We start from the raw sequence: 25,838 nt of genomic DNA on the forward strand, positions 1-25,838 counted from the left end.
AGGCCATTTTCCATAATTACCATTTCAACCCTTAGGTCCCATTTTCATCAATGATTCAACAATCATTCCATTTCTCTATGCCAAACATGCATCTAGGTTTATTATGAATAAAACCCCAAACTTTCACAAAATTACCAAACCAAGCCCAACATCTCAAAATACCAAAATTTAAAGACAAAACCCATAGAGAGGAGTAGGATATCCCTACCTCAAATTCGGAGTCCCAAAGGAGAAGACGACAAAACCCAACGTGCTCCAAAACCCGAGATTTTCAGATTAAAATGAAGCCCTCGACGATCAACAACTTTTTTGTAAAGGCCAAAGGTGAGTAAATCACTCCTACTAGATCAAAACCTAGAGAGAAGGTAGAGTCTAGAGTGAGAGACTCAACAATGGTGTTTTTGGAAAAGTAAGAGAGAGAAGAGAAAGTGAAAAAGTGATTTGGAAAGTCACAAATTCGGGACTTTAACCCAGGTCTCCGCTCGAGCGTAAAACACCCCGCTCGAGCGGCCACTCACAGACTTCCGCTCGAACGGCCAACCTCCCGCTCGAGCGCAAAATGCACTCGCCCAGCACTTTTGCAGAACCAGGCCTCCGCTCGAGCTCCCAACCCTACGCTCGAGCGTACAACGCTGCACAGGAAAATACTGAATGGGTGTAATCTCCGCTCGAGCGCCAACACCTCCGCTCGAGCGTACAGGCCAAAAAATCTGGGCAACTAGTTTTGGTTTCTAAACTCAACCAACCTGTAACAAACCCGCCCAACACATCCTATAACTCAAATACAAAGTAAGAAAGGATGTAAACAAGATAATAAACAACTACCAACATCCACGGACACATGTCCGGATCACGGTATAACAAGGGTAAACCCGGGATCGCTATAACCTCCCCCCCTTAAAGAATTTCGCCCCCGAAATTAAGCACAAGTTGCAAAACAAGCTTTCCTCCATTTTAAACAGTGTTACACTTGAACAGTCAACAATTCGACCCATTACCGGTCATCCCATCCCTTAAACAAGAGACAAATCACAATATGTAAACAACATATGTACTTTCAACATGCATCAACATTATGCACTATCCTTCCAATTTCAACAATATATTCAACAGATATAATGTTACATTCAACTTCCATATGAGGCAAGTTCCAAAACATACTTTCAATAAACCAAACATTTTCAATGTTTCACAACTTAAGACATATATAAAAGCTCTTAAGTTCAACAAAACGGAAAATTTAAATACAAGATCACACATCAACAAACAAGTCCGGATATTTCTCACGGACTTCCAACTCACGTTCCCAAGTGGCTTCCTCCACTCCGTGATGTTTCCACAAGACTTTCACCAAAGGAATGGTCTTGCCACGCAGGACCTGATCCCGCCTATCCAAGACCCGAACCGGTCTCTCCTCATACGAGGCATCCTCATCTACCTCTAAATCAGTCCAATCCAACACATGTGATGGATCTGGCTCATACTTCCGAAGCATACTCACATGAAACACGTCATGCACTCCGGACAACTGCGGCGGTAAGGCTAACCGATAAGCAACCTCGCCTATCTTCTCAAGGATCTCAAAAGGACCTATAAACCGAGGGGATAATTTCCCACTCTTCCCAAACCTCATCAGACCTCGCCTAGGTGATATCTTCAGAAAGACATAATCACCTACCTCAAACGCCAAAGGCCTCCTCCTACGGTCGGCATAACTCTTTTGTCGACTCTGGGCTGTAACAAGCCTCTTACGGATAAGCTCAACTTTTTCCGTCGTCTCCCTAACCAACTCCGGACCCAACAAAGGTGCATCACCCACCTCGGCCCAACACACTGGAGACCTACACGGTCGGCCATACAAGGCCTCAAACGGTGCCATACCAATACTAGACTGAAAACTGTTGTTGTAGGCAAACTCTACCAATGGCAAGTGCCTCTCCCACGTCCCGCTGAAGTCCAGGACACAACCCCGAAGCATATCCTCGAGGATCTGAATAGTACGCTCGGACTGCCCGTCAGTCTGAGGATGATAAGCCGTACTAAAGGTCAACTTAGTGCCCAAGGCACTCTGCAAACTCTGCCACAACCTAGCAGTAAAACGAGGATCTCTATCTGAGACGATCGTCACTGGGACCCCGTGCAATCTCACTACATCCCGAATATACAAATCGGCAAGATGATCTACCGAATCTCTCACGCGCATAGGAATAAAGTGCGCCGACTTAGTCAACCGGTCTACAACCACCCAAATAGCATCACTACCCCGCTGAGTCCTCGGAAGACCCACAACGAAGTCCATAGTGACATGCTCCCACTTCCACTCGGCAATAGGCAAGGGTTGCAACAAACCCGCTGGCCTCTGATGCTCGGCCTTCACTTCCTGGCAAGTAAGGCACCTTGATACGAAAACAGCCACATCTCTCTTCATACCCCGCCACCAAAACTGGCGACCCAAATCCTGATACATCTTAGTACCTCCCGGATGCACCGCAAGGCGCGAATGGTGAAACTCTCGGAGTACTTCCTCTCGGCAAGACTCCGGTACAAACAAACGGTTTCGGTATCTCACACTCAGGTCGGGATACACCGTCAAACCCTTCTCAACTTTTCCACTGGAGATCTTCTCTCGGAGGGATTCTACCTCAAGGTCACCTCTCTGTGCCTCTAACACTCTAATCACAAGTGTAGGCTGCGCAACAACAGAAAACAAGGCCGCAGCCTCGACAGATTCGCCCAGTAGCAAATCAAACTCGCCAAGTGCTCCCAACATCTCCCATTCCCGGATGGCTATACTAGCAACATCACTAATGGATTTCCTACTAAGGGCATCGGCCACAACATTGGCCTTTCCCGGATGATAATGCAACTCAAAATCATAATCCTCGATGAACTCCATCCATCTCCTCTGCCTCAGATTCAAGTCTCTCTATGTAAACAGATACTTCAAACTCTTATGATCCGAGAATACCTCGAACCTCTCACCATAAAGGTAGTGCCTCCAGATTTTCAAGGCAAAGATCACAGCTGCTAACTCTAGGTCGTGTGTGGGGTAATTCTTCTCGTGTATTTTCAACTGACGTGAGCCATAAGCTACCACTTTCCCCTCTTGCATCAACACACAACCCAAACCCTCTCGTGAAGCATCACAATAAACCGCATAACCCAACCCTCTCTCCGGAATAATCAACACCGGAGCGGTGGTCAACCTAACTTTCAGCTCTTGGAACGACTTTTCACAAGTCTCACTCCACACAAACTTGACTCCCTTCCGAGTCAGTCTAGTCAACGGTGACGCTAACCTGGAGAAATCTTTCACAAACCGACGGTAATACCCAGCTAATCCCAGAAAACTGCGGATCTCAAACACACTCTTAGGCTGTGCCCAATCTTGCACTGCCTCAACCTTGGATGTATCAACAGACACCCCTTCCCCGGATACCACGTGGCCTAAGAATTTGACTTCCCCCAGCCAGAACTCACACTTCCCAAACTTGGCATACAGCCTATGGGCTCTAAGTAACTCAAGCACCACTCTCAAGTGTGCCTCGTGCTCCTCCTCAGAAGACGAATAGATAAGGATGTCGTCCACGAAGACAACCACAAATCGGTCTAAGAACTCCCGGAAAATCCGGTTCATCAAGTCCATAAAGACTGCCGGTGCATTGGTAAGCCCGAATGGCATCACCAGAAACTCATAATGGCCATACCGCGTACGGAATGCCGTTTTCGGAATATCCTCTTCCCTGACCCTCAACTGATGGTAACCCGATCTCAAGTCTATCTTAGAGAAACAACGGGAACCCTTCAACTGGTCAAACAAATCATCTATACGGGGCATAGGATACTTATTCTTAACCGTAGCCCGATTCAACTTCCGGTAGTCTATACACAATCTCAAGGCACCATCTTTCTTTTTAACAAAGAGTGCCGGTGCTCCCCACGGTGAAACACTAGGGCGAACAAAGCCCTTATCGAGCAATTCCTGGAGCTGAACTTTCAACTCAACCAACTCTGCTGGAGCAAAACGGTAAGGTGCCATAGAAATCGGCGCCGTACCAGGCACTAAATCAATAGAGAACTCTATCTCTCGGTGAGGTGGCAAACTAACAAGATCTTCGGGAAAGACATCCGAATACTCACAAACCACCCTCGGTAACACAACCTGGATCTCACCACTCTCACCACTCTCAACGCTGGCAAGTAGACTACTAAGCTCACTTCGCCCTCGCGAATCATACCCCGGTGGCAAAACACTACCAACCCGGTCTCCCAAGAAATGGAACCACTCCCCGCTCAAGGTACATAATGTAACCCTCTGGCGGTAGCAATCAATAACAGCCCGGTATGACGATAACCAGTCCATACCCAAAATAACATCGAAACCCTTCATGGGCATGACAACAAACGGAAAAGGAAGCCTATAGTCGGCGACCTCTATATCACATCCTCTAACACCCTGTTTCAGGATCAACTCACCGCCCAAAGGCGATACCACACAAATAGGAGATGCTAATTGTGCTAACTCCAATTCCAAAACCGATGCAAATGCAGCAGATACAAAAGAATGAGATGCACCCGTGTCTATCAACACATTAGCAACTGAGTTGCAAAACAGAAAAGTACCTCTCACTACTGATGGAGCCGGTACTAAATCCTGCGCGGTAACAGCATACACGCGCCCCGTAGGCCCCTGGTCTACCTGCTCACCTCTCAGAGCAAAAGACTGCTGCACAGACTGGGATGACGAAGCTCCCGGATTGGCCCTCGAGGCCTGCACAGACTGAGCTAGCTGAAAACCCTGCGTCTGCCTAGAACCAGACGCTCCCGAAGTGGCACTCAACTGTGGGCAAAACCTCTTCATGTGCCCAGGTTGTCCACACTGATAACAAGTCAAGAGCTGCCCCCTGCCCAAACTCTGACTCGGCGGTCTAGCTGAAGAAGAAGCAGCTTTCTGACCCCCACCCTTCTGCGGGCAAACAGAAACCTTGTGACCCAGCTGGCCACACTTGTAACAAGTGAATTCCCCCTGACTGCCTCTCCCCGAGCCTCCACTCGGCACTGGAAAGGTCGATCTAGAGACTGCACCCTGATACTGCTTAGGGTTATAACCCCTCTGCCTCCTGCCATCACTCTGACTATCCTGGCTCCTCTTGGAGCCTCTTTGACCCTCATCCTCCTCCTGCATCATAAGCTCCATATGAGCTGCAGCGTCCACTAGGTGTCTATACTCTCGAATATAAGACCCACCAATTCTCAACTTGAGGCCCCGCCTCAACTTCCGCTCAAACTCATAGCAACGGCGTTCCTCAGACGCCACCAGTTCAGGTGCAAACCTAGACAGACTGGTAAAAGTAGCCTCAAACTCGGCCACTGACAAGCCCTGCTGATTAAGCCGGCTAAACTGATCCCTCAGCTTCTCCCTAGCTGCTGCTGATAAAAACCTCTCCTGAAAAGCATTCACAAACGCCTCCCAAGTACCACCAACACGAGCTTTCTCGTACTTCCACCATTGACCCGCATCTCCCTTCAGCTGGAAGGATGCCAAGGTCACTTTCAGTGCTCCGTCCTCGATGCCAAGCATCTCAAACGTCTTCGTTGTCTGTTCGAGCCATTCATCTGCCTTAAGCGACTCTTTAGGATCCCCGATAAACTCGTCCGGATTACACCGAAAGAACTCCCTCTTCAAGAAGGAAGGCCCTGTCTCAGCTGCCTGATTCCCAGCTCTAAGAATACCTAAAGCTCCTGCTATCTCTCTGGCCAAGGCACCCATAGCCTGCTGACCTACTGGCTCGGCCACATTGGCCTGCCCAACTCCCTCCTGCACTGCCGGAATCTCACCCTGTAACGGTACTTCCTGCCTCGCAGATCTACCACGCCTAGCACCTCTTCCTCGTCCTGACATCCTAATAAAGGCAACACAGAACGTTAGCACATTCATAAATGTGCCGAAACTAAACACTCACGTCCTAATGCATGGACAACTGTAATTCACTCCACATAAGCACATAAACACATAAGCACTTACGAACTTCATTTCCGGATAATAATAGTTCCGAGGCGTTACTAGAGTTCCGGTTAGAAACAGCATTGATCAAGTGCTTTTCCAACAAGACTCCCAGAAACTCAAGGATCCAATCAATATCCCAGAAATTAAATCCCATACCCACATAGTCACATAAGCATGTTATCACTTAAGCCCATAGCATAAGATACCACATTTAAGTCTCTATCAAGCGAGACAAACCCATTGTGATCCTAATCACTTCCCACGTACCCAAAGTATTCGAACCCGGTACGCTCTGATACCAAGTTGTAACGCCCTCAAAAAGAATAACAATAAACCCATCAGATAAGACATGCATTTACATTTAAACTAACTGCATTCCTTTCATTCATTAGAATTCCAAGACATAAGTATTACATGTTAACCTCATAACAAAATGCCCTACGGGCTTACAGCTTTCCAAGTTAACACTTGGTTACAACAAAGAGTTCTAACTCGTTTACACATTAAGCCCTTGGCTTGAAATTACATGTAATACATCAAAAGAAAAACGACAAAACTATGCCCGCCACTAGCCTCCCAGCTATGTCCTTGGAGGTGGCATGCTTCCTGCACCTGAAAATGATATTCCCATATAGGGTGAGCCACAGCCCAGTAGAAATACACTAAACCAACCATGGATAATGACTAAAACATTAGCAATTGATAGTTGGTCAACACTGATACAATCGCATAAATTACATATTTATGTCAACGACTTACAAGTCCCAATTACTTTTCATTTTCCCTTTTTCAACAGATAAGCTTGCTAGCTCTATCATCATTTCCACAGATATGTATAAAAACTATATCTCACATTCAGATAAGCATAAAAGCTATATCCACATTCTCAACAGATATGTATATCAACAATATCCACAGATAAGCATACAAGTTGTATCCACACTTCACAAAGATAAGCATATGAGCTCTATCTTCACTTCTCTAGACAAGCATATGAGCTCTGTCTACGGAGTTCATCCCCTATCTCCTCCCAATACCTATCCGGTTTAGAGGTACATCCCCTATCTTCCCCTAAACCGCGGAGTACATCCCCTATCTCCTCCTCTACACATAACGTATATAAACACATTGGTTCTATATACAATCACACAATACATACAATTAATGTATTCTAACAACCGTCAAGTTCCATGACACATTCCATTGATTAGTTTCCGTTTACCTAATCATCATGCATTGTCTACAACAATCTCGACTATCCTCCACCGATAGCCCAAAGCAGTTATTTCTAAAACAGAAAATAAATGCACAAATGGATATTCAATCAACATTTCATTTCCTCATTTCTCACCAATTAATTATCCCAATTAATTAAACAATGTAATTAGGCCATTTTCCATAATTACCATTTCAACCCTTAGGTCCCATTTTCATCAATGATTCAACAATCATTCCATTTCTCTATGCCAAACATGCATCTAGGTTTATTATGAATAAAACCCCAAACTTTCACAAAATTACCAAACCAAGCCCAACATCTCAAAATACCAAAATTTAAAGACAAAACCCATAGAGAGGAGTAGGATATCCCTACCTCAAATTCGGAGTCCCAAAGGAGAAGACGACAAAACCCAACGTGCTCCAAAACCCGAGATTTTCAGATTAAAATGAAGCCCTCGACGATCAACAACTTTTTTGTAAAGGCCAAAGGTGAGTAAATCACTCCTACTAGATCAAAACCTAGAGAGAAGGTAGAGTCTAGAGTGAGAGACTCAACAATGGTGTTTTTGGAAAAGTAAGAGAGAGAAGAGAAAGTGAAAAAGTGATTTGGAAAGTCACAAATTCGGGACTTTAACCCAGGTCTCCGCTCGAGCGTAAAACACCCCGCTCGAGCGGCCACTCACAGACTTCCGCTCAAACGGCCAACCTCCCGCTCGAGCGCAAAATGCACTCGCCCAGCACTTTTGCAGAACCAGGCCTCCGCTCGAGCTCCCAACCCTACGCTCGAGCGTACAACGCTGCACAGGAAAATACTGAATGGGTGTAATCTCCGCTCGAGCGCCAACACCTCCGCTCGAGCGTACAGGCCAAAAAATCTGGGCAACTAGTTTTGGTTTCTAAACTCAACCAACCTGTAACAAACCCGCCCAACACATCCTATAACTCAAATACAAAGTAAGAAAGGATGTAAACAAGATAATAAACAACTACCAACATCCACGGACACATGTCCGGATCACGGTATAACAAGGGTAAACCTGGGATCGCTATAATAGAAGTTTAACAACAAACCCCATAATGCCGTAAGATCCATTTCTTCTTCTTCTCCTTTTTTTAGGTTAGTCATTAAGAAATTATATATGATATGAAGATAATTACATCCAAACAATCATAACCAACAACTATAGAAGCTCAACAACCAACCCATAATGGGCTAAGACTCATTTATTCTTCTTCTTCCTTTTGTTTTTTGTTTTTTCCTTTCTGTCAATTGTTAAAAAATTATTTATAATATAAAAGATAATTATCTCTGAAAGTGTCAACAACTAATCCCATAAGAGCATCCGCATTAGGTTTACTATATTAGTTTTGGAGTTATATTAGCCAGACAAGGTCCAAAAGAACCCTTGCATCAAGCTAGTTACAACAAAAACAAATTTTGACATTGTTACAGTACATCACTTGATATAATGGTCAACCACCAAGTTATCCACCCGGTCGACCACCAAATAAATGGAAAAACTAAGCAATTTTCACCAAGTGGTTGACCACCTGGTCGACCACCTAATAATATCTCTCAAAACTGGGCAATTTTCACCAAGTGGTCAATTGGATCGACCGCCTAATATCTCTCAAAACTAGGTAATTTTCACCAAGTGGTTAATCACCCGATCATCCACCCAGTCAACCATCCAACATCTCTCAAAACTGGGAAATTTTCACTAAGTGGTCAACCGCCCGGTCATCCATCAGGTTGACCACCCAATAAAAAATAAATATTTTATAAAATTAAATTTTAAAATAGAGAACCTGATGAAATGTGTAAAAAAAATACTGATTCAAATACAAAAGTAAAATTTTAATTATAATTTGATTCAAATTTACTGAATCTGATGAGATGTTCTAATGGACTGAGATCCATACTTATATAACATTTTTTATCAGCAAAATTCACGTGAATAGAGCAGGTAAATACTAGGAAAACAATTGGAAATGAGTTTCAAGAGACAGTAATATGGATGGAATAATATAGTTAGTTATGGTGGTTGACTTATATTATAATAACTAACAAAAAGTCTCGGATTGATTTGTATTAAAATATAAGTAAAATCACTTTTGTGTTTGACGATTAAAAAAGCTAATAAAATATGTATTTGTGTATAATATTTTCTGAAAGAGTAATAAGTGTTTGATTTTTTTTTCTCCAATATAATGAGTCAGCAAGGTAGCTAATTTAGTACGGAGTAATGCTATATGTATCAATTAATGTATTAACTAGTATATCAGTTACTGATGTGTCATAATTTAAGATGTTTTTAGTATTTGTAATTTGTATAATGAGTGGGGTCAATAATAAAGTTATAACTAGTGTTGGTACACTAGTTAGTACACTAATTAGTATGTGTAGCACCACTATTTAATTTTACACATGCGCACAACATTACTTAATTGATTTTTTTTGTCCATTAGATTTTCGTTGGCTTCTTATTTTACTAGAAATATCTAATTACTATGTTTTTTTTAATCAGTATTCATATGTTTTTTTTTTTTTTTGAATATATATATATATATATATCCAATATGAATTGGCATCCAAATCCTACTCTCCTGCTATGAACATTCTCAGCTATTAAGCGATAATTCCAAAATATAGAATCTTGTTGACTACAATTTTAAAATTGCATGTAATTTGCATTTTTCTTTTCAAAAAAATAGTAATAATATAAATTAAGATTTTCCATATTAAGAAAAAAAAATTGGAGTCACCATTGATTACGTAATATTTTTGGATAAATCTAAGTATCCATAATTTTTACCATGAAATGTACCATGAAAGATCATGTATGGTTTATATTTAAAATTGGATTAAATTAGACCACCATATATTAAATTTTTTGATTAAAATTTTGATAAAATTTTCTAGTTTTTGTTTGTCAATAAATTATTTTAAACAAAAAAAAATATATATAAAAATTATCAGATCACTTCTTTTTTTTAATTTATAAATATCAGAAAATTACTAACGTAACCAATTCTCAAAAATTTTCAAAAGTCATAACCACAAATTTTTTCGAAACTCAAAACTCAATTTAAAAACTATTTTTAAAACTCATAACCAAACACACAACTCAAAACTCTTTTCAAAGCTCAAAATCAAAACTCTTTTCAGAACTTTATTTTTAAAACTCTATTTTCAAACTCTTTACTTCATGTGTAATATGCTTCTCTATATTTTAAAAATAAAGATGTAAAGCCAAGTAGTCTATGGATTAAAATGTAATGTCTAACATTACGTCTAAGTTAACAAGTAGCGTAAAATATGTGTCTTGACATTAGAGGTTATGTGTTCATATCAAATGTCAAAGGAAAATCATGTTGGTGGGAGTGGGGTGCAAGCCACTTATGGTGATTCATAATGAGAGGATAAACACTGGACCCAATTCAATTGAAATTCACTCATTTAATTTTGAAAAACAAACAGAGCATGAACTACGATCTTCTCTCTTTTTTATTTTCTTTCTCCCACACACTGATCTCTACAATACATAGGCTATTTATAGATAAATTAGACAATGTAAAAACATTAAGTGCAAATGCAGCTAAGGCTATAAATTTCAAACGGTTGCAGCCAGCCATTGTTGAAAATCTTGATTTCAGCCTCCATACTTCTACTCTTAAGCCGTTGGAAAAAAATTTATTTATTTATTTATTATTATAGGTGAAGCAAGATTACTTCACAACATCCCCCCTTAATCTTGATTATCCATGCTACTTCATCCCGAGCATCAACTTCATTCTGTTGAACATATCATTTTTCAATGGCTTCATGAAAATATCTGCAAGCTGATCTTGAGATTTGCAAGGAAATAATTCCACATCTTTATTTTTCTCATGCTCTCGGATGAAATGATAGCATGTGTTAATATGCTTACTTCTTTTATGATAAACTGGGTTATTTACTAATGCAATTATTGAACGATCTATCAACATAGAACTCAGTAGGATTTTCTTGTGGAAATCCTAAATGCTTCAGCATATTTCTTAGCCAAATTGCATGACACACAGTTGAGTTGGCTGCAACATAATCAGCTTCGCAAGTTGATAGTGTCACAATAGCTTGCTTTTTGGACAACCAAGTGAACACTATATTTCTCATAAAGAAAGCAAACCCAGTAGTACTCTTTCGTTCATCTAAGTCACGTCCCTAGTCACTATCTGAATAGCCAACAAGACTGAAATTATCAGTTGGTTTATAGAATAAAACATCATCGATTGTACCTTTGATGTAGCAAAGAATTCTCTTTGCTGCATAAAGGTGTGACTGATTTGGTGTTTCCATATATCTGCTAATCAGTTCTACTCCATAGAATATGTCTGGCTTGGTGCAAGTAAGATAGCGAAAACTTCAAACTAAGCTTTTGAAATAAGTTAGATCCACATCACCCGCCTTTGTACCTTTTTCGAGCTCCACTCCATTGTCTACAAGAGTGTTCACTGGATTACAATTCTCCATTCCATATCTCTTGAGAATTTCCTTGGTATAGCCACTTTGGGAAATAAAAATTCTATCTTTTCTTTGTGCCGCTTCAATGCAGAGAAAATGAGCCATCAATCCAATATCTGTCATTACAAATTCTTGGACCATGCTTCTTTTAAATTCTTTGAACATGGCTGGATTGTTGCCGGTGAAAATTATATCATCAACATAAAGACAGGCAAGCAACATGCTTTCACTAGCTTCCTTGTTCAAATATAATGCGTGCTCATATGGGCATTTTTCAAAACCATTATCATAAAAATACTGATCAATTCTAGTATTCCATGCATGCGGAGCTTGCTTTAATCCATAAAGTGCTTTCTTCAATTTGTACACTTTGTCTTTATGCCCATTCTGAACATACCCCGAAGGTTGTTCAATATAGATTTCTTCTTCAAGAAAACCATTAAGAAATGCAGATTTCACATCAAGTTCATAGATCTGCCACTTGTGCTGGACAACCAAAGAAATCATTAGCCTGATAGTCTCCAACCGAGCAACTGGAGCAAACACCTCTCCATAATCAATTCCAGCTCTCTGCTTGTAACATTTTCCCACTAATCTTGCCTTGTAGCGTTGCACTTCGCCTTGTGCATTTCTCTTTGTCTTGTATACCCATTTCACTCCAATGGATTTGTGCTGCTCTGGTAGACTGGCACTACTACAAAAAGAGTTAAAGATCACACTTTGACCACAAAAAAAAAAAGATCTCACTTTTATTGGAAGTGTGATAAAAAGAAATTAGATTGATATTTTAATCACACTTAATTTGATTGAGTGTGATAATATTTATTTTTTATGTCACTTTTCAATTGAGTGTGATTATATATATATATTTTAATCACACCTTCTAATTAAAGTGTGATTATTTATATATTTTTTAATCACACCTTCTAATTAAAGTGTGATTATATATACACTACTACTTTTTAATCACACTTTTTAAATAAGTGTGGTTATATATATATTTTTTAATCACACATTCTAATTAAAGTGTGATTATTTATATATTTTTTAATCACATCTTCTGATTAAAGTGTGATTATATATACACTACTACTTTTTAATCACACATTTTAATTAAAGTGTGATTATATATACATTACTACTTTTTAATCACACTTTTTAAATAAGTGTAATTATATATATATATATATATATTTAATCACACTCCCTAAATAGGTGTGATTGTACAAAATATTTCAATTTGATTTTTATATAAAATATACAATTTCCAAATCTGCGCCTCTATTCTACCCATGAATGATAGAGACGACTCACTACTAGAAAATGAGGCTTTAGACGCGGAACTTTTTGCAACGGTTTGAAAATCGTCGCAAAATGATTTTGTGATGGCAAAAAAAATCGTCGCGAAATTAATTTTTTTGCGACGGCATTTGACTATCGCAAAAAAGGCATCAACTAATTACCATTATTAGAGACCGAAAATCTAAGGCCGTGACAAAAAATAATATTATACGCAACGGTACATTACCTATCTTTTCTTTTTTTTTTTTGCAACGCCTTTTGTTAATCCGTCGCAAAAGATTTTATTTTGCTCATTAATGATGGTCCTTAAACTCGTCGCAAAAACTTAATCCATAATTACCTTCGCTCCCTCTCCCACCCCCTTCCTTTGTCTCGCTCATCCCTAAACTTTCAGACTTCTCTTCGAATTAAAAAATAAAAAAAATAAAAAAAAAACTCACTATTACAAAAACATTTAAAGATCACACTTTCATAAATTAAAGTATCTCACTTTTATTAGAAATGTGATAAAAAAAATTAAATTAATATTTTAATCATTAAGTGTGATAATATTTATTTTTTATGTCACTTTTTAATTAAATGTTATTATATATATGTTTTTTAATCACACTTTCTAAGTGTGATTATATATATATTTTTAATTAAGTGTGATTATATTTATTTTTTGGGTAAATTACACTGACACCCCCTGAGGTTTATATTTATTACAGTTCCCCCCTCACCTTTTGAAAATTACATCTCCCCCCTGAGATTTAAAGTTTCATTACAGATTCCCCCCTCAGCCCTTTGAATTTTTTTAAATACCAATTTTACCCTCATTGGGTAAATTTCATTGACACCCCTCACATTTTAGAAATTACAATCCTCTCCCTAAGGTTTAAAGTACTATTACCAATTGCCCCCTCGGTTAGTATTAGTTGAAAAAAAAAATTCATTGAAAAAAAAAATTCATTGGAAAAAATTAATTGAAAAAAAAATTTCTTTGTAAAATTTTTAAACTTTTGTTTAAAAACCAACGTAAACTCATTTTTTGAATTTACGTTTTTTCCTCAAATTTACAAACTAGGACAATTATTTATAAACCAAAAAAATTATCAAACTAGTTTTTATGACAGTTTTTTAAATTTTTGTAAATATAAATTGAAAACTAAAAACGAAATGGTTAATGGTAAAATGTCGTAAAATTAACAAATAATTAAATAAGTTACCAACATAAGAAATGACTTATCAAAAGATTCTTAGGCTATGTATGGTTTGATTTTTAGAAATTTCTTTTAAAAATTAAAAATAAATTTGGTTAAGAAATAAAAAATAAAAAATAACTTTTAAAAAATAATTTCGTTTAAAAAATAATTTTTTTATTTTTTGTTTCTTAACCAAATTATTTTTTAATTTTAAAAAAAAATCTAAAAATCAAACCATACATAGCCTAAGAATCTTTTGATAAGTCATTTCTTACGTTGGTAAGTTATTTAATTATTTTTTAATTTTACGACATTTTTACCATCTGAGAGCTGTTTGGTAACCATTTCATTTTCAGTTTTCAATTTATATTTACAAAAATTTTAAAAACTGTCATAAAAACTTGTTTGATAATTTTTTTGGTTTATAAATGATTGTCTTAGTTTGTAAATTTGAGGAGAAAATGTAAATTCAAAAAATGAGTTTACGTTGGTTTTCAAAAAAAATTTAAAAATTTTATTAACAACTTTTTTTAATTAATTTTTTTTTTCAATGAATTTTTTTTTCCAATTAATACTAACCGATAGGGCAATTGGTAATGCCACTTTAAACCTTAGGGAGAGGATTGTAATTTCTAAAATGTGAGGGGTGTCAATGTAATTTACCCAATGAGGGTAAAATTGGTATTCAAAAAAATTAAAAAGGTTGAGGGGAAATCTGAAACGAAACTTTAAATCTCAAGAGGGAGATGTTATTTCCAAAAAGTTAAGAGAACTGTAATAAACATAAACCTCAGGGGAGTCAGTGTAGTTTACCCTTATTTTTTTAATTAAATGTGATTATATTTATTTATATATATATATATATATAGTATCACAGTTGAAACACAAGCAAATCAAACCCTCTCTTCCCCCGTCTTCCCCTCTCCCCCTCTCACCACTCACTTAGCAATAGCTAGGGTTTTATTATCTTTCTCTCCCCTGTATTAGAAACCCTAGCTTTGAAACTGCTATCCCCAACAACAACAATCACCATCAGTGTTGGATTTGCCATCACCGATCTGCCGTTGCCTGTCGCGCAGCACCTCCTTCTGCCGCAGAACCACCACCTTAGTGCCGATGATGGCTGATCTTGAAGGACGACCAAACCCTAGAGAGCTACGGGTAATTCAATCGATGCTCACCGTACTCATTTTTTGTATATGTGAATGTAGATATAGGTATTAGCATTGGAATTTGAGTTAAATGCTTTGGTGCCCAACTCAATTTCATCTGTAATCCATTATCCATCAATCTCTCTGTTTTTCTTGAATTCCCAATTTAACACTAACAAACACTCATCAATTTCATATGTGAACTCTTTCTATGATTTCTGTTCACCAGATTTTTGTTTAACTCTCTTTCTTACCTGCATGCATTTCTTATTATTCTCTCTCACTAGCTTTCATATGATACTTTCCAACCATCAATGCCGGCTCTAAAAATCAACATCTTTAGTGGGTTTTATTGATTTTTGTCTCATACGAACTTGACAAATAAAGGTTGGTACTTTGAATTTTCTTTGTATGTTTCTTCGAACTTCTTGTTGGGTAGATGAACAAACTCAGGCGGAGATTACAAAGTTAAAGACTACTTTTTGAATTTTTTTATTGTATTATTTGTGTTCAATGTGCCCAAAAACTATCTATTCATCCTTTCCTGACTTTGAGTTTACAACAAGAAAACTGAAAATCTGAGATTGGTGGGTCAGCAAATCTGAGTGAAAAATCAAAAAAAAGATTTGGTGTTGGTGAAATTCTACCAATAAAGATTTTGAGTATTTTGTCATTAGAAGATCCGGAAAGTGAAAATTTGTGGTTTAGGGTAAGAAATTAACGAGTGTGAGATTGAGGGAACAAAACCACATAAAAATTAGAGATGTGTTGTACATAAAATCTTATATAGTCAAGAAGATTTCAAGATTTGTGAGGTAGGGAGATGCAAAACCCATATATATTCCTTGTCTTCAAATCATCATCTTTAATTTGGGTCCCTTCACCTTATTAAAAGAAGATCAAAGTAATTATGTCAAAATTATGAAACTTATTATATTTTCTCTAAACCATAGGGGAGGTCACTGTAATTTATCCTTTTTTTTAAACTTGGATAAATTTTGTTATCAGTAGAAACACAGTTCCATTTAGGCATGAATCTTAGACATTATTGTTCACCTATGTTACACTACAAGAATTAACACTTTTGGCAATAAAAAAACTGGTCGCTAAAAGTCTATTTTTGGTCGGCAAAAGTTATCCGCGACCAAATTTTTTGGTCGCTACTTTGGTTGCCAATTGAGGGTCGGCAAAAGTAATTCGCGACCAAAATTTTGGTTGGTCGGCAAAAGTCGGATTTGCCGACTAAATTTTTGGTCGCGAAATATATCATTACCGCGACTAATTCATTTAGTCGCTAAAACACTTTGGTCGCGAAAAGTGATATTTCCCCGACCAAAAAGTTTGGTCACCAATTATCACATTCAACGACCAAAAAGTTTGGTCGCCAATTGTGACATTTCGCGACCAAAAATTTTGGTCGCCAATCGTGACATTCCGCGACCAAAAAGTTTGGTCGCCAATTGTGACATTCCACGACCAAAAAAGGTTTTGGTCACCATTTGTTACTTTTCGCGACCAAAACTTTTGGTCGGCAAAAGTGAGTTTCCACGACCAAGAGCTATTTTGGTCGGCAATAGATGTATTTTTTGCGACCAAAACTCTTGGTCGGCAATTGTCATTTTTTGCAAAAAAAAAATTATCACATTTCTGTTCCAAAACCGTGATTTCGTGGTCAAGAGAAAAAACCGAATCATTATCACATTTCTTGTCAAGATAGAATCACAATTCCAACTATGATGGAACCACTCTAAAGGAACCAACCATCAAAACATGATTCTTTGGACAAAAGACACAGAAATCGAAAGAACAATTGGCCATGATGATCAAAAGCAACCTCATATGGGAATGAATGTTAAGAAACAACTTAATATATTCATTATGTTTCTTAAACCAATAAAGTCAAAATAGGCAACTATAGGAATGTGTGTGATCTCAGATAAAGAATGTCCGACGTAGCGTAGCCAACCGAAATTCAATAAATGGACTTAGTGGAGAGTTGTTACCTGGAAGGAAGGCAGCAACCTGACGCCGTTGTGCCCAAGAAAAGCTGCATAGATCATTGAGACTAAGTATATTCCAATCTAAAATAATAATTCCATACAAAAGTAGTAATCAGACACCTTGTAATCTTTAAGAAAAATTTCTTTGGGCATGTCCATTTTGGATTCTTCAACTTGCTTTGGTAAGTGTTCTGTTGCAACTAAATAAATTAACCTCCTGCTGAATTGCTTAGCCTGCTAACATAATGAATAAAAGTGAGCATGAAAATTGACATAATGTGAATTTATGAGAGGAGTGATAAATTCAACAATAACAACTCACGGGTAATGAAGGACAAGGAAACCGATAATTTTTCCTATGTGCAACCTAACACATCTCCCCTACCATCCCAAAATCGGCCACCCATCACCACCACTCCTCATTCGCCACACCCACCACACTCCAAGGCCACCCCCCTTTAACATAAAATGCGTATTGGCTATACGTATTGGCTAAACGTATTGATTTGCATTTAAACATACTGAATCATTACATACGTATAATGAAGCGTACGATACTAAAATATTACATAACATAACAACAAACAATAAGATGGTAAACAAGAAAGGAGAAGCAAGTAACTACAATGCAGACCTTGATATTATAATCATCTGTTTCAGCCACCTGCTGCAACAAATGTTGGTTCTGTGTCTGCATATCTTCATATGCTTGACTAATAGTCTACAAATAAAGAAAATGAGTGTAAGAAAGAAAAACAGAATGGCGAGAAGAAATAAAGGCAGGATCAAGGCACAAAAAACATCACCACAGTGAACAAGAAAAATTACATGGTTATCTGAGGACTTAAACATAATCATCAGACCTCAATTTCAGAAATATAAGCCTCCGATTCACCATCTTTAATTTTAACAGCCTCCTTCAGCTCTAAAACATCCCTGCAGATGAAGTGACAGCAAACACTGTCACAAACTTAATAGAAAATTTATCTAGTGAATTTCTATAGGAAAATGGGAAAGGGATGGGAAAAAAAAAATTGATCCAGTGGTAAAAGGGGAGCATTTTTAATTCACCATGTTAACAATATGGTGGCATTTTTATCACTATATAAAGTTACTCTGTTATCACTATGATGCTACTGGACGTTACTATATTAATTACAAATTCTGAATACCATATGAAACATCTAGGGACTGGAAGGCAAAGCTGGTTATAAGCAATTACTTCTCTTTTTCAGAGTAGAATTCTAATTTCTAACAACTAAAATAAGAATATCGAAGTTATTGTTTACATGAAACTACTTCCAGGAGAATTTGAAAATTAATATAGTAACATCCAGTAGCATCATAAAGATTATTAAAAAAGAAAAAGAAAACGATGAGCATTAATATGATACCACCAGAAAAATGGTCAACCCACTGCATGAACTCCTACTATAGCAGGGCCTGGGAAGGTCAGATGTACCCAGCTTTACCACCACGCATGGATAGGTAATTTTCGTGTTTTGAACCTGGGACACCCAGGTCACAACAGAGCAGCCTTACCATTGTGCTAAGGCCAAAATTAGCATGCTATATTTGCCTACCACATGTTTGAATAAATTCTCATGAAGGTGATGCAACATCAAGATGTCATGAGAGTGAGGGAAGTACCAATGTTTACGTTGATAATTACTGGCTTGCTCGTGGCAAAGGAGTTTAGTTTTGAAATCCTTGCAATCAATTTCACCTGAGACCAAAGTCTTGACCTTTTCACATTCCATCATGTGCATTCGTGCAGGTTTGAAAACAGAATAATGTGATTCACGTGAGCCATACAGAATGCCATCTGGAAACACTTCCCTCCTGCAAAATCAGTACAATCTTCTTAAACTTTGACAAGATACACGATAGGTCAAAACATCATAAAAATAAAAGGTCACAAAAATGAAGCATGTTGATACTAACCCAACTAATATACCATGAAGCTTGCCTTCTGTTCCACAATTTGTAATGTAACCCCAATATTTGTTCTTCTCAAGTTCCCATAGGCGGGTAAACCAATCCAATACACCCACTTCAAACTGCCCGGAATGGACTATATAGTTGCTCTCTATAAATGGATCACCAAGATTGTTAATAGAGAAATGTTATAACTATCCCAGAGCACCATAATCGAAATCAAGATTGTAGGGGTACCCTGTTGCAAAACATAGATCTCTATATGAGATACAACAATGCAGTAAATTTTAATGATGCAAAATAAAAAAAATTAAAACTTCAATTGATATAAATACCTGAATACAACTTTAAAAACAATTAAGCATGAATTTTATCAAAAACTAACTTAATGATAAAATTATATCACAATTGTGTTTGTGAGAGAGAGAGAGTTTCATCAATTTTTCAAATTCTCTCCCCAACCTCCCAAATGCTTGTATCCCACTGTATTTCCACATTTGAGAGACTGAGATGGCCCACGTTCACATAGTGGAAGAAACACATCAGAACTGAAATCTCATAGTACTTTTTCTTCTAAGACTAAGAGAAATAACAAGTACCAAGTAACATGATCAAAAAAAATCTGTTCAAAGAGTTAACAACAGCCAATTCAAAAATAGATGAAAAGAAATAACCTCTGAGAATAACACAAATAGAACACACGAGCAACACCATGTTCACCTATTTCACAAAGTTGGTGACACTACAATGTATGCCAGATTGTTTAGATTTAGGCAAAAACCATATCAATCCATCCTCTTTTGCTTTTTAACCATGATGCTAGGTCGACAAGATCCCTATTCTTGTTTGATGAACATTTATGTTACTTTTCATGAAATAATGCTATGGCTTATACTCTCAATGAGAGCAGATAAAATATTATTGAAAGTTTGCACACTAACTATCTTATATTATAGAGACAACACTAAACATTTTTCATTTATATGGGCAAAAAATCAGTGTAATATGTTTAAAAAATTCAGGGTACTAGAAATGAAAATGTTGAGATGATGAGTGGCATGCAAATATGAAACAAATGCATGAAGTTAGAAGTGGCACCAATTGAAGATAAAATGAGGAAAAATATCAGATGCAACATAAAACAAATAATGCACTTGTAAGGAGTGATTTGATTCATATTAAGGGTCGTAAAAAAAAATCTGAAGAACGTTGAGCAGAAAATGAGTTGAGACAAAAGAAATGTCTGAGACATACATATATATATATATATATATAGAGAGAGAGAGAGAGAGAGAGAGGATAGACCGTCGACGCAGACAACATCGAAGGGTTGAACACGGTGGTAATCGAAAAGAGGTTCGATTTGTTCTTCGGTTGATTTGGCCTATAAAACAGAGAAATCGAAAATCAAGTTCAAAAACCCTATAAAACAAAAACAATGCTTGGAAGATTAGGGGGCTAGAACTTGAAGTTTCGCACCATTAGGGTAGAAGAAATTGGGGCCAAAGTCACAGTAATCGTCGAGGGAGAAGTAAAGGTCGGAGTTGGGATCGTGTAGGGTTTGAAGGAAACGGTTCTCATTGAAGAGTTGTTGGGAGGGTTTAAGAGTGTTGGGGTAGCGCAGTGATTGGAGTAGGAGGCGGTCGAAGTTAAGAATGGGAGAAGGAGAAGAAGGGCATTGGAGGGAGTGGCGGAAGAGGGATTTCGGCGGAAGACGGTAGTGGAAATTGAAAGGGCAGGGGCAGAGGGCGGTGGCGGTGGTGGGGAGGAGAGTGGAGATGGAGTGGAGGGTGGTTTCAGAGAGGTGGATGAGGTGTTTTGAGTGTTGAGAGAACGGTTGGGAGATCGGGAGGCTGTGGCAGAGACGGAGGTGGCAGTGGTAAAGTGATTGAGTTGGTGGTGGTGGTGGAAGAGGGATGGTGGTGGAGATGAGAATATAAGAAGTTAGGGTTAGGGTTAGGGTTAGGAAGTGAAGGAAGAAAGGTGAGGTATGGTAATGGAGATGGAGGATTCATCATCTCTTCTTTTCTTCGTCGCCCTCCTCACTGCCCAGAAAATGCTTTGAGTTTTTGTTTATTCACTTTATTTTTAAGATTGATGTTGAGGTTGAAAAGTAGAGACTTTTGATTTATTTATTTTTTTTAATTTTTTAGGTATAGTTGGATAACATTACGTTTACAGCTTATATTTATAAAAATTTTAAAAATTTAAATAAAAATTTATTTGGTAAATTTTTTATTTATAAATCAATTGTCTCAGTTTAAAAATTTGGCCAAAAAATATAAACTCAAAAAATGTGTTTCCGTTTTGAATTTTCAGGCTTTTTTTTACTATCCAACACTAGCCACCACCCGTCACCATTTTCCACTACCGTCTTCCGCCACCACCACCTGCCACCACCACTCACCACCAGCCACCTGCCACCCACTCGCCACCACCACCCACCCCCCGCCGCCACCACCACCACCACCCGACACCCAGGAAGAAGGGTTCATCGCGATAATATCACTCGTCAACCCTTCCATAGATTCCACAAAGGAAGAAGGGTTCAAATCGGCCTCACATACACAAAGGCTACTCACTGGATTTGCCTTTATTTTTATTTTTATTTTTTTTTGTCTTGCAGGTACAAAACGACGTCGTTTTTTGATTGGCGACCAAATTTTTTTTGTCGCCAAAAAATTTCATTTCCCCCCTCCTGGTTGTTCAAATTTCCCTCCCAAATTTTTGGCGACCAAAAGACCAAATTAGTCGCAGAAAAAGTACCTTCGCCGACAAACTTTTTTAGTCGCCAAATCTCAATCAACGGCGACTAAAATATTGGTCGCTAAAAATACAAATTTGGCGACTAATTTTTTTTGGTTGCTGAAAATAAATTTTTGGCGACCAAAAATTTGGTCGCCAAAAAATATGTGACCTTCCGCGACTAAATTTGTAGTTAGTCGGGAAAAGTATACCACTTTCTGCGACCAACTCATTTTTTGGTCGCCAAAATATAACCTTCTGCGACCAATAATATTTGGTCGCCAAAAACAATGATCATTCGCGACTAATTAATATTTGGTCGCCAAATGTCATTTTTTTGCGACTAAAATTTTTTTGGTCGGCAAAAGTGGTCGCCAAATGTGTAAATTCTTGTAGTGTTACATGGACTCAGGAATGAGTGTCCAATATGAGTATGTGTTTAAATGTCAGATTCATCTAATCCTCTGTCTAAGGGCACATGTGCATGACAAAATAATTATATTTCTTAATCTATTTATTTTATCTTCTGGGAAAAATAGTTTTCATAGGATTAGTTGAATCCAACATGAAACATCCAAACCTCATAATGAAACTCATATATTTAACCCCTTAAGCATTGAGTCATGGTTATATCCCTTATTACTCAAGTGTCAAGTGTCATAGCACTTCATACATTCAGAAGAGTTAATTTAACATAGTTATTCACTCGTACATTTTTCTATAAATGCCATTTTCTTTGAAATTTTTATCATTATTCATCATGTTTAACTCTCTAAAAATATTTATATGTGAAAGAAAAATGCTTTGAAGTTAGGGAATACACACTTTTTAGATGTATGAAGGACTAAACTTGTTTACCAGTGCTTTGGCAGTCTTTTGCAATGGTTTTACAATGTTCTCTCTGGAAGGCCATCATTTAGGAGAATGTACATGGTGCATATCCTTTATTCTTGTTCATGACTTAAATTTTCCATCATGTTAGTGCAATAATATTCTAGCAGCAAAAACACCAGTACACATTTGCTTTATATAATGAAATCATTCTCAGAATCAAAGTTATTATTTTTAGCTCTGCATGCGTGCTCGTGATCTACTGTTCCAATTATGCTTTTGCTAGCATTGATTTGAAAGAAATGGAATTGCTTTCTCTTTAGTAACAAAGAAATTCAACAATCCATATTTATACGCTATGAAGCACAGATATTAAAAAAAAAAGTACCGTACGAGTATCCGATACGGATACATGTCTAAAAGATTTCAAGATTTGTGAGGTAGGAATATATTATATTTTCAGTTGTAACCTTATTTTTTCAGTAATAAAATCTGAGATATATCATAAATGTCTACTATTTTTATATCAAAAGATCAATTGATAAGAACAACTGATTATTGAGAGATATACAACACAATACAACACACTTTTCCATAAACATCTACTAGTTTAAAAAAGCCAGTACATGTTAAATATGCTTTTGATAGTTTGAAACCATTTTTTAGTGTTATTAATGTTTATCAAATCTAAAAAAAATGTTTATCAATTCTGAAAAAATTAATAAATATGTATGTATTATTCTATTATGAGAACTGTCTCTAGCTTTAGATATGTTGTTACAACTTAGAACAATCTTCTCTGATACACTCGGAGGAGTTATATGTTTAGTATTAAGGATCAAAATTTCATTTTGATATATATGTTGTTCCAGTTGGCATGGAAATAGAAACATTTCAAAAAAAAAAAAAAAAAAAAAAACTTAGAAGCGAAGCAACAAAAAGAAATAATAAAAAAAAAATGTTAGAAATGTTTGGTTGACAAGTGGTCCGTGTATCAATCTACATCCCCAGAAAACAAGTCCAACCAAATAATAAAACCCCTTTGAACCAACAAGACAATTAATTAGTGCTACCAATCATAACAAATAACTCTTTCAAAATCATTAGTGAGTGAGGTGAGGCGCGGTGTGGCGTTCAATGGATATTGGAGTAATATCAGCTTATTCTGTTTGATGAAGAATCAAACTGTAGTATAATGGCTCTCCATCTGTTTATTTTACAAAGACAACTAAAATGCATATCATGTTTTTTTTTGGTTAGTTTAGTACTTATCATATTCCATACTTTGATGTGGGTTCACTCCAATTGTTTTAGTGTTTTTATTAAATATTACAGATTCCCAAAATGCTTCTCCTCCAGCAACAGCACCTAATTCTTAGGGTGATAATGGTGGTGGATCATCCAGTTATGAGGATCTTCATGGTTATGCTCTTTGGGGTACATGTTTTTTTAACTTTAATCTCCTTTTATACTAGTATAAAATTTTTCAATATTTATTAAAATTATTATCATGCAAACAAATCCATTGCTTGCTTGACCCAAGTCTTAAAGTGCAAGTGCATAGCCAAATTCGTCATGTTACTGAGGTTTTCTATTTTTCTTTTGAAGCCATATCTTATGGCATTGCGTCAACCATAGCACTCAGAACCATTGATGCTTTGACATCATCTCGGAGCACAGGTGGACAAGAAATTGCTCAGCAAAAGAAAGAGAAAGAGAAAACTAGTAGTGGTAATAACAACCCACCATCCTCAATTTGTCATATTGTTTTTCCATCGGTCACGTTGATCAACCCCACCACTACTACTTCTCTTGACCCTAAAAAGAAAGAAACTGCAGCAGCCTTTGCTTCACCAAATTCACAAAAATATTTGGTGAATGTATAGGGGTCTGTCTCTTCCTCAGTTTTGTCTTGCTAGTGTGACTGATTTCTCAATTTTGTCTTGCTAGGGGTCTATTCCACAATTTATGCATGAATAAAGGTCTTCCCTTCGCATCTTACAGTGTGAATAGTTATCACTCTTTTCTCACATCATGTGTTCTAAGAAAAATGTTATGTCCAGGTTCCAGTGGATCTTGTCATTGACCATTCTGTTCAGGTTGATGTGGCAAGAAGTGAAAATGCAATGCAGGCAAATATGGGGCTTGAATCTGGTTCTGGTATTGTCCATCAGGTAAGACTTTGGCATCATTAGTGCATCAAGGATATTTCTATATCTAGATGTTATATTGTTGTTAAGGAAAATTCTCATGGCAAGGTGCAAGAATTTGACCTTAAGGTGGTATGAATGGTTTACTCGTAAAAGGGCCAAAACATTAGATAGGCATAGACTCAATACATGAGGTTTGCAATGTTTAACTATTTGTGGGGCTTCTGGAGTAAAGCCACATTTACCTCTTGCCTCTTATAAATCATAGTCCAAATTTTCTCATTTTTTAGCACTATAATACTATTTGGTAGGTTTGGCATTTAGCAAGTGACTCTGGTAATTTTCAGGTTAATCTTGAATACCTTGGACGGGTTGTTTTCTACACAAATGGCATTCTGTACCCTGATAGCGTGGTTGGAACTGATTCCCATACAACTATGATTGCTGGCTTAAGAGTTGCTTGCTGGAGAGTTGAAGGAATTGAATCTGAGGCTACAATGCTTAGCCAGGTATTTTGAGATAATAATGTATTTTCTTTATGATTTTTCATATGCTTGTGCCAGTTGTTAGTGTTTGCACTTATTTTCCATGTGCCATGAGCTTGTTCAGAAGATTTGATTCCCTGTGGTGATGTGTTGTATTAGATCATTTATTTTTGGGGGGGAAACTTCACTTCAACACCCCATGGTTAATTCTACTTGTGGTTTACCCCTCTTGATATTTAGAAATAAGCATATAACCTTCCTATGATTTGGTGCACCATCAAAATTCCATCAAAATTAATAGCTTATGTGAAAACATGTGC

General features: G+C 37.3%; 2 long non-coding RNA genes across 5 annotated transcripts; both read right to left on the minus strand.

Annotated features, from left to right (window-relative positions):
* Positions 1-16,619: 16,619 nt before the first annotated feature.
* Positions 16,620-18,841, minus strand: LOC145794996 (uncharacterized). Of its 2 annotated transcripts, XR_014335053.1 has the most exons (3): positions 18,233-18,841; positions 17,490-18,090; positions 17,028-17,416 (listed from the first exon to the last, which is right to left on the minus strand). It is a non-coding gene; the product is annotated as an uncharacterized LOC145794996 (long non-coding RNA). The 2 variants fall into 2 exon arrangements; XR_014335052.1 differs by having other exon boundaries at positions 16,620-18,090.
* Positions 18,842-19,125: 284 nt separating this feature from the next.
* Positions 19,126-21,352, minus strand: LOC145794995 (uncharacterized). Of its 3 annotated transcripts, XR_014335051.1 has the most exons (4): positions 20,787-21,352; positions 20,613-20,691; positions 19,314-19,545; positions 19,127-19,211 (listed from the first exon to the last, which is right to left on the minus strand). It is a non-coding gene; the product is annotated as an uncharacterized LOC145794995 (long non-coding RNA). The 3 variants fall into 3 exon arrangements; XR_014335049.1 differs by having other exon boundaries at positions 19,126-19,211; positions 20,613-21,352; XR_014335050.1 differs by having other exon boundaries at positions 19,140-19,211; positions 19,327-19,545; positions 20,613-21,352.
* Positions 21,353-25,838: the final 4,486 nt, after the last annotated feature.

The sequence above is a fragment of the Camellia sinensis genome, chromosome 7 (genome assembly GCF_055761805.1).
Source record: "Camellia sinensis isolate YWXY chromosome 7, ASM5576180v1, whole genome shotgun sequence".
Taxonomy (NCBI): domain Eukaryota; kingdom Viridiplantae; phylum Streptophyta; class Magnoliopsida; order Ericales; family Theaceae; genus Camellia; species Camellia sinensis.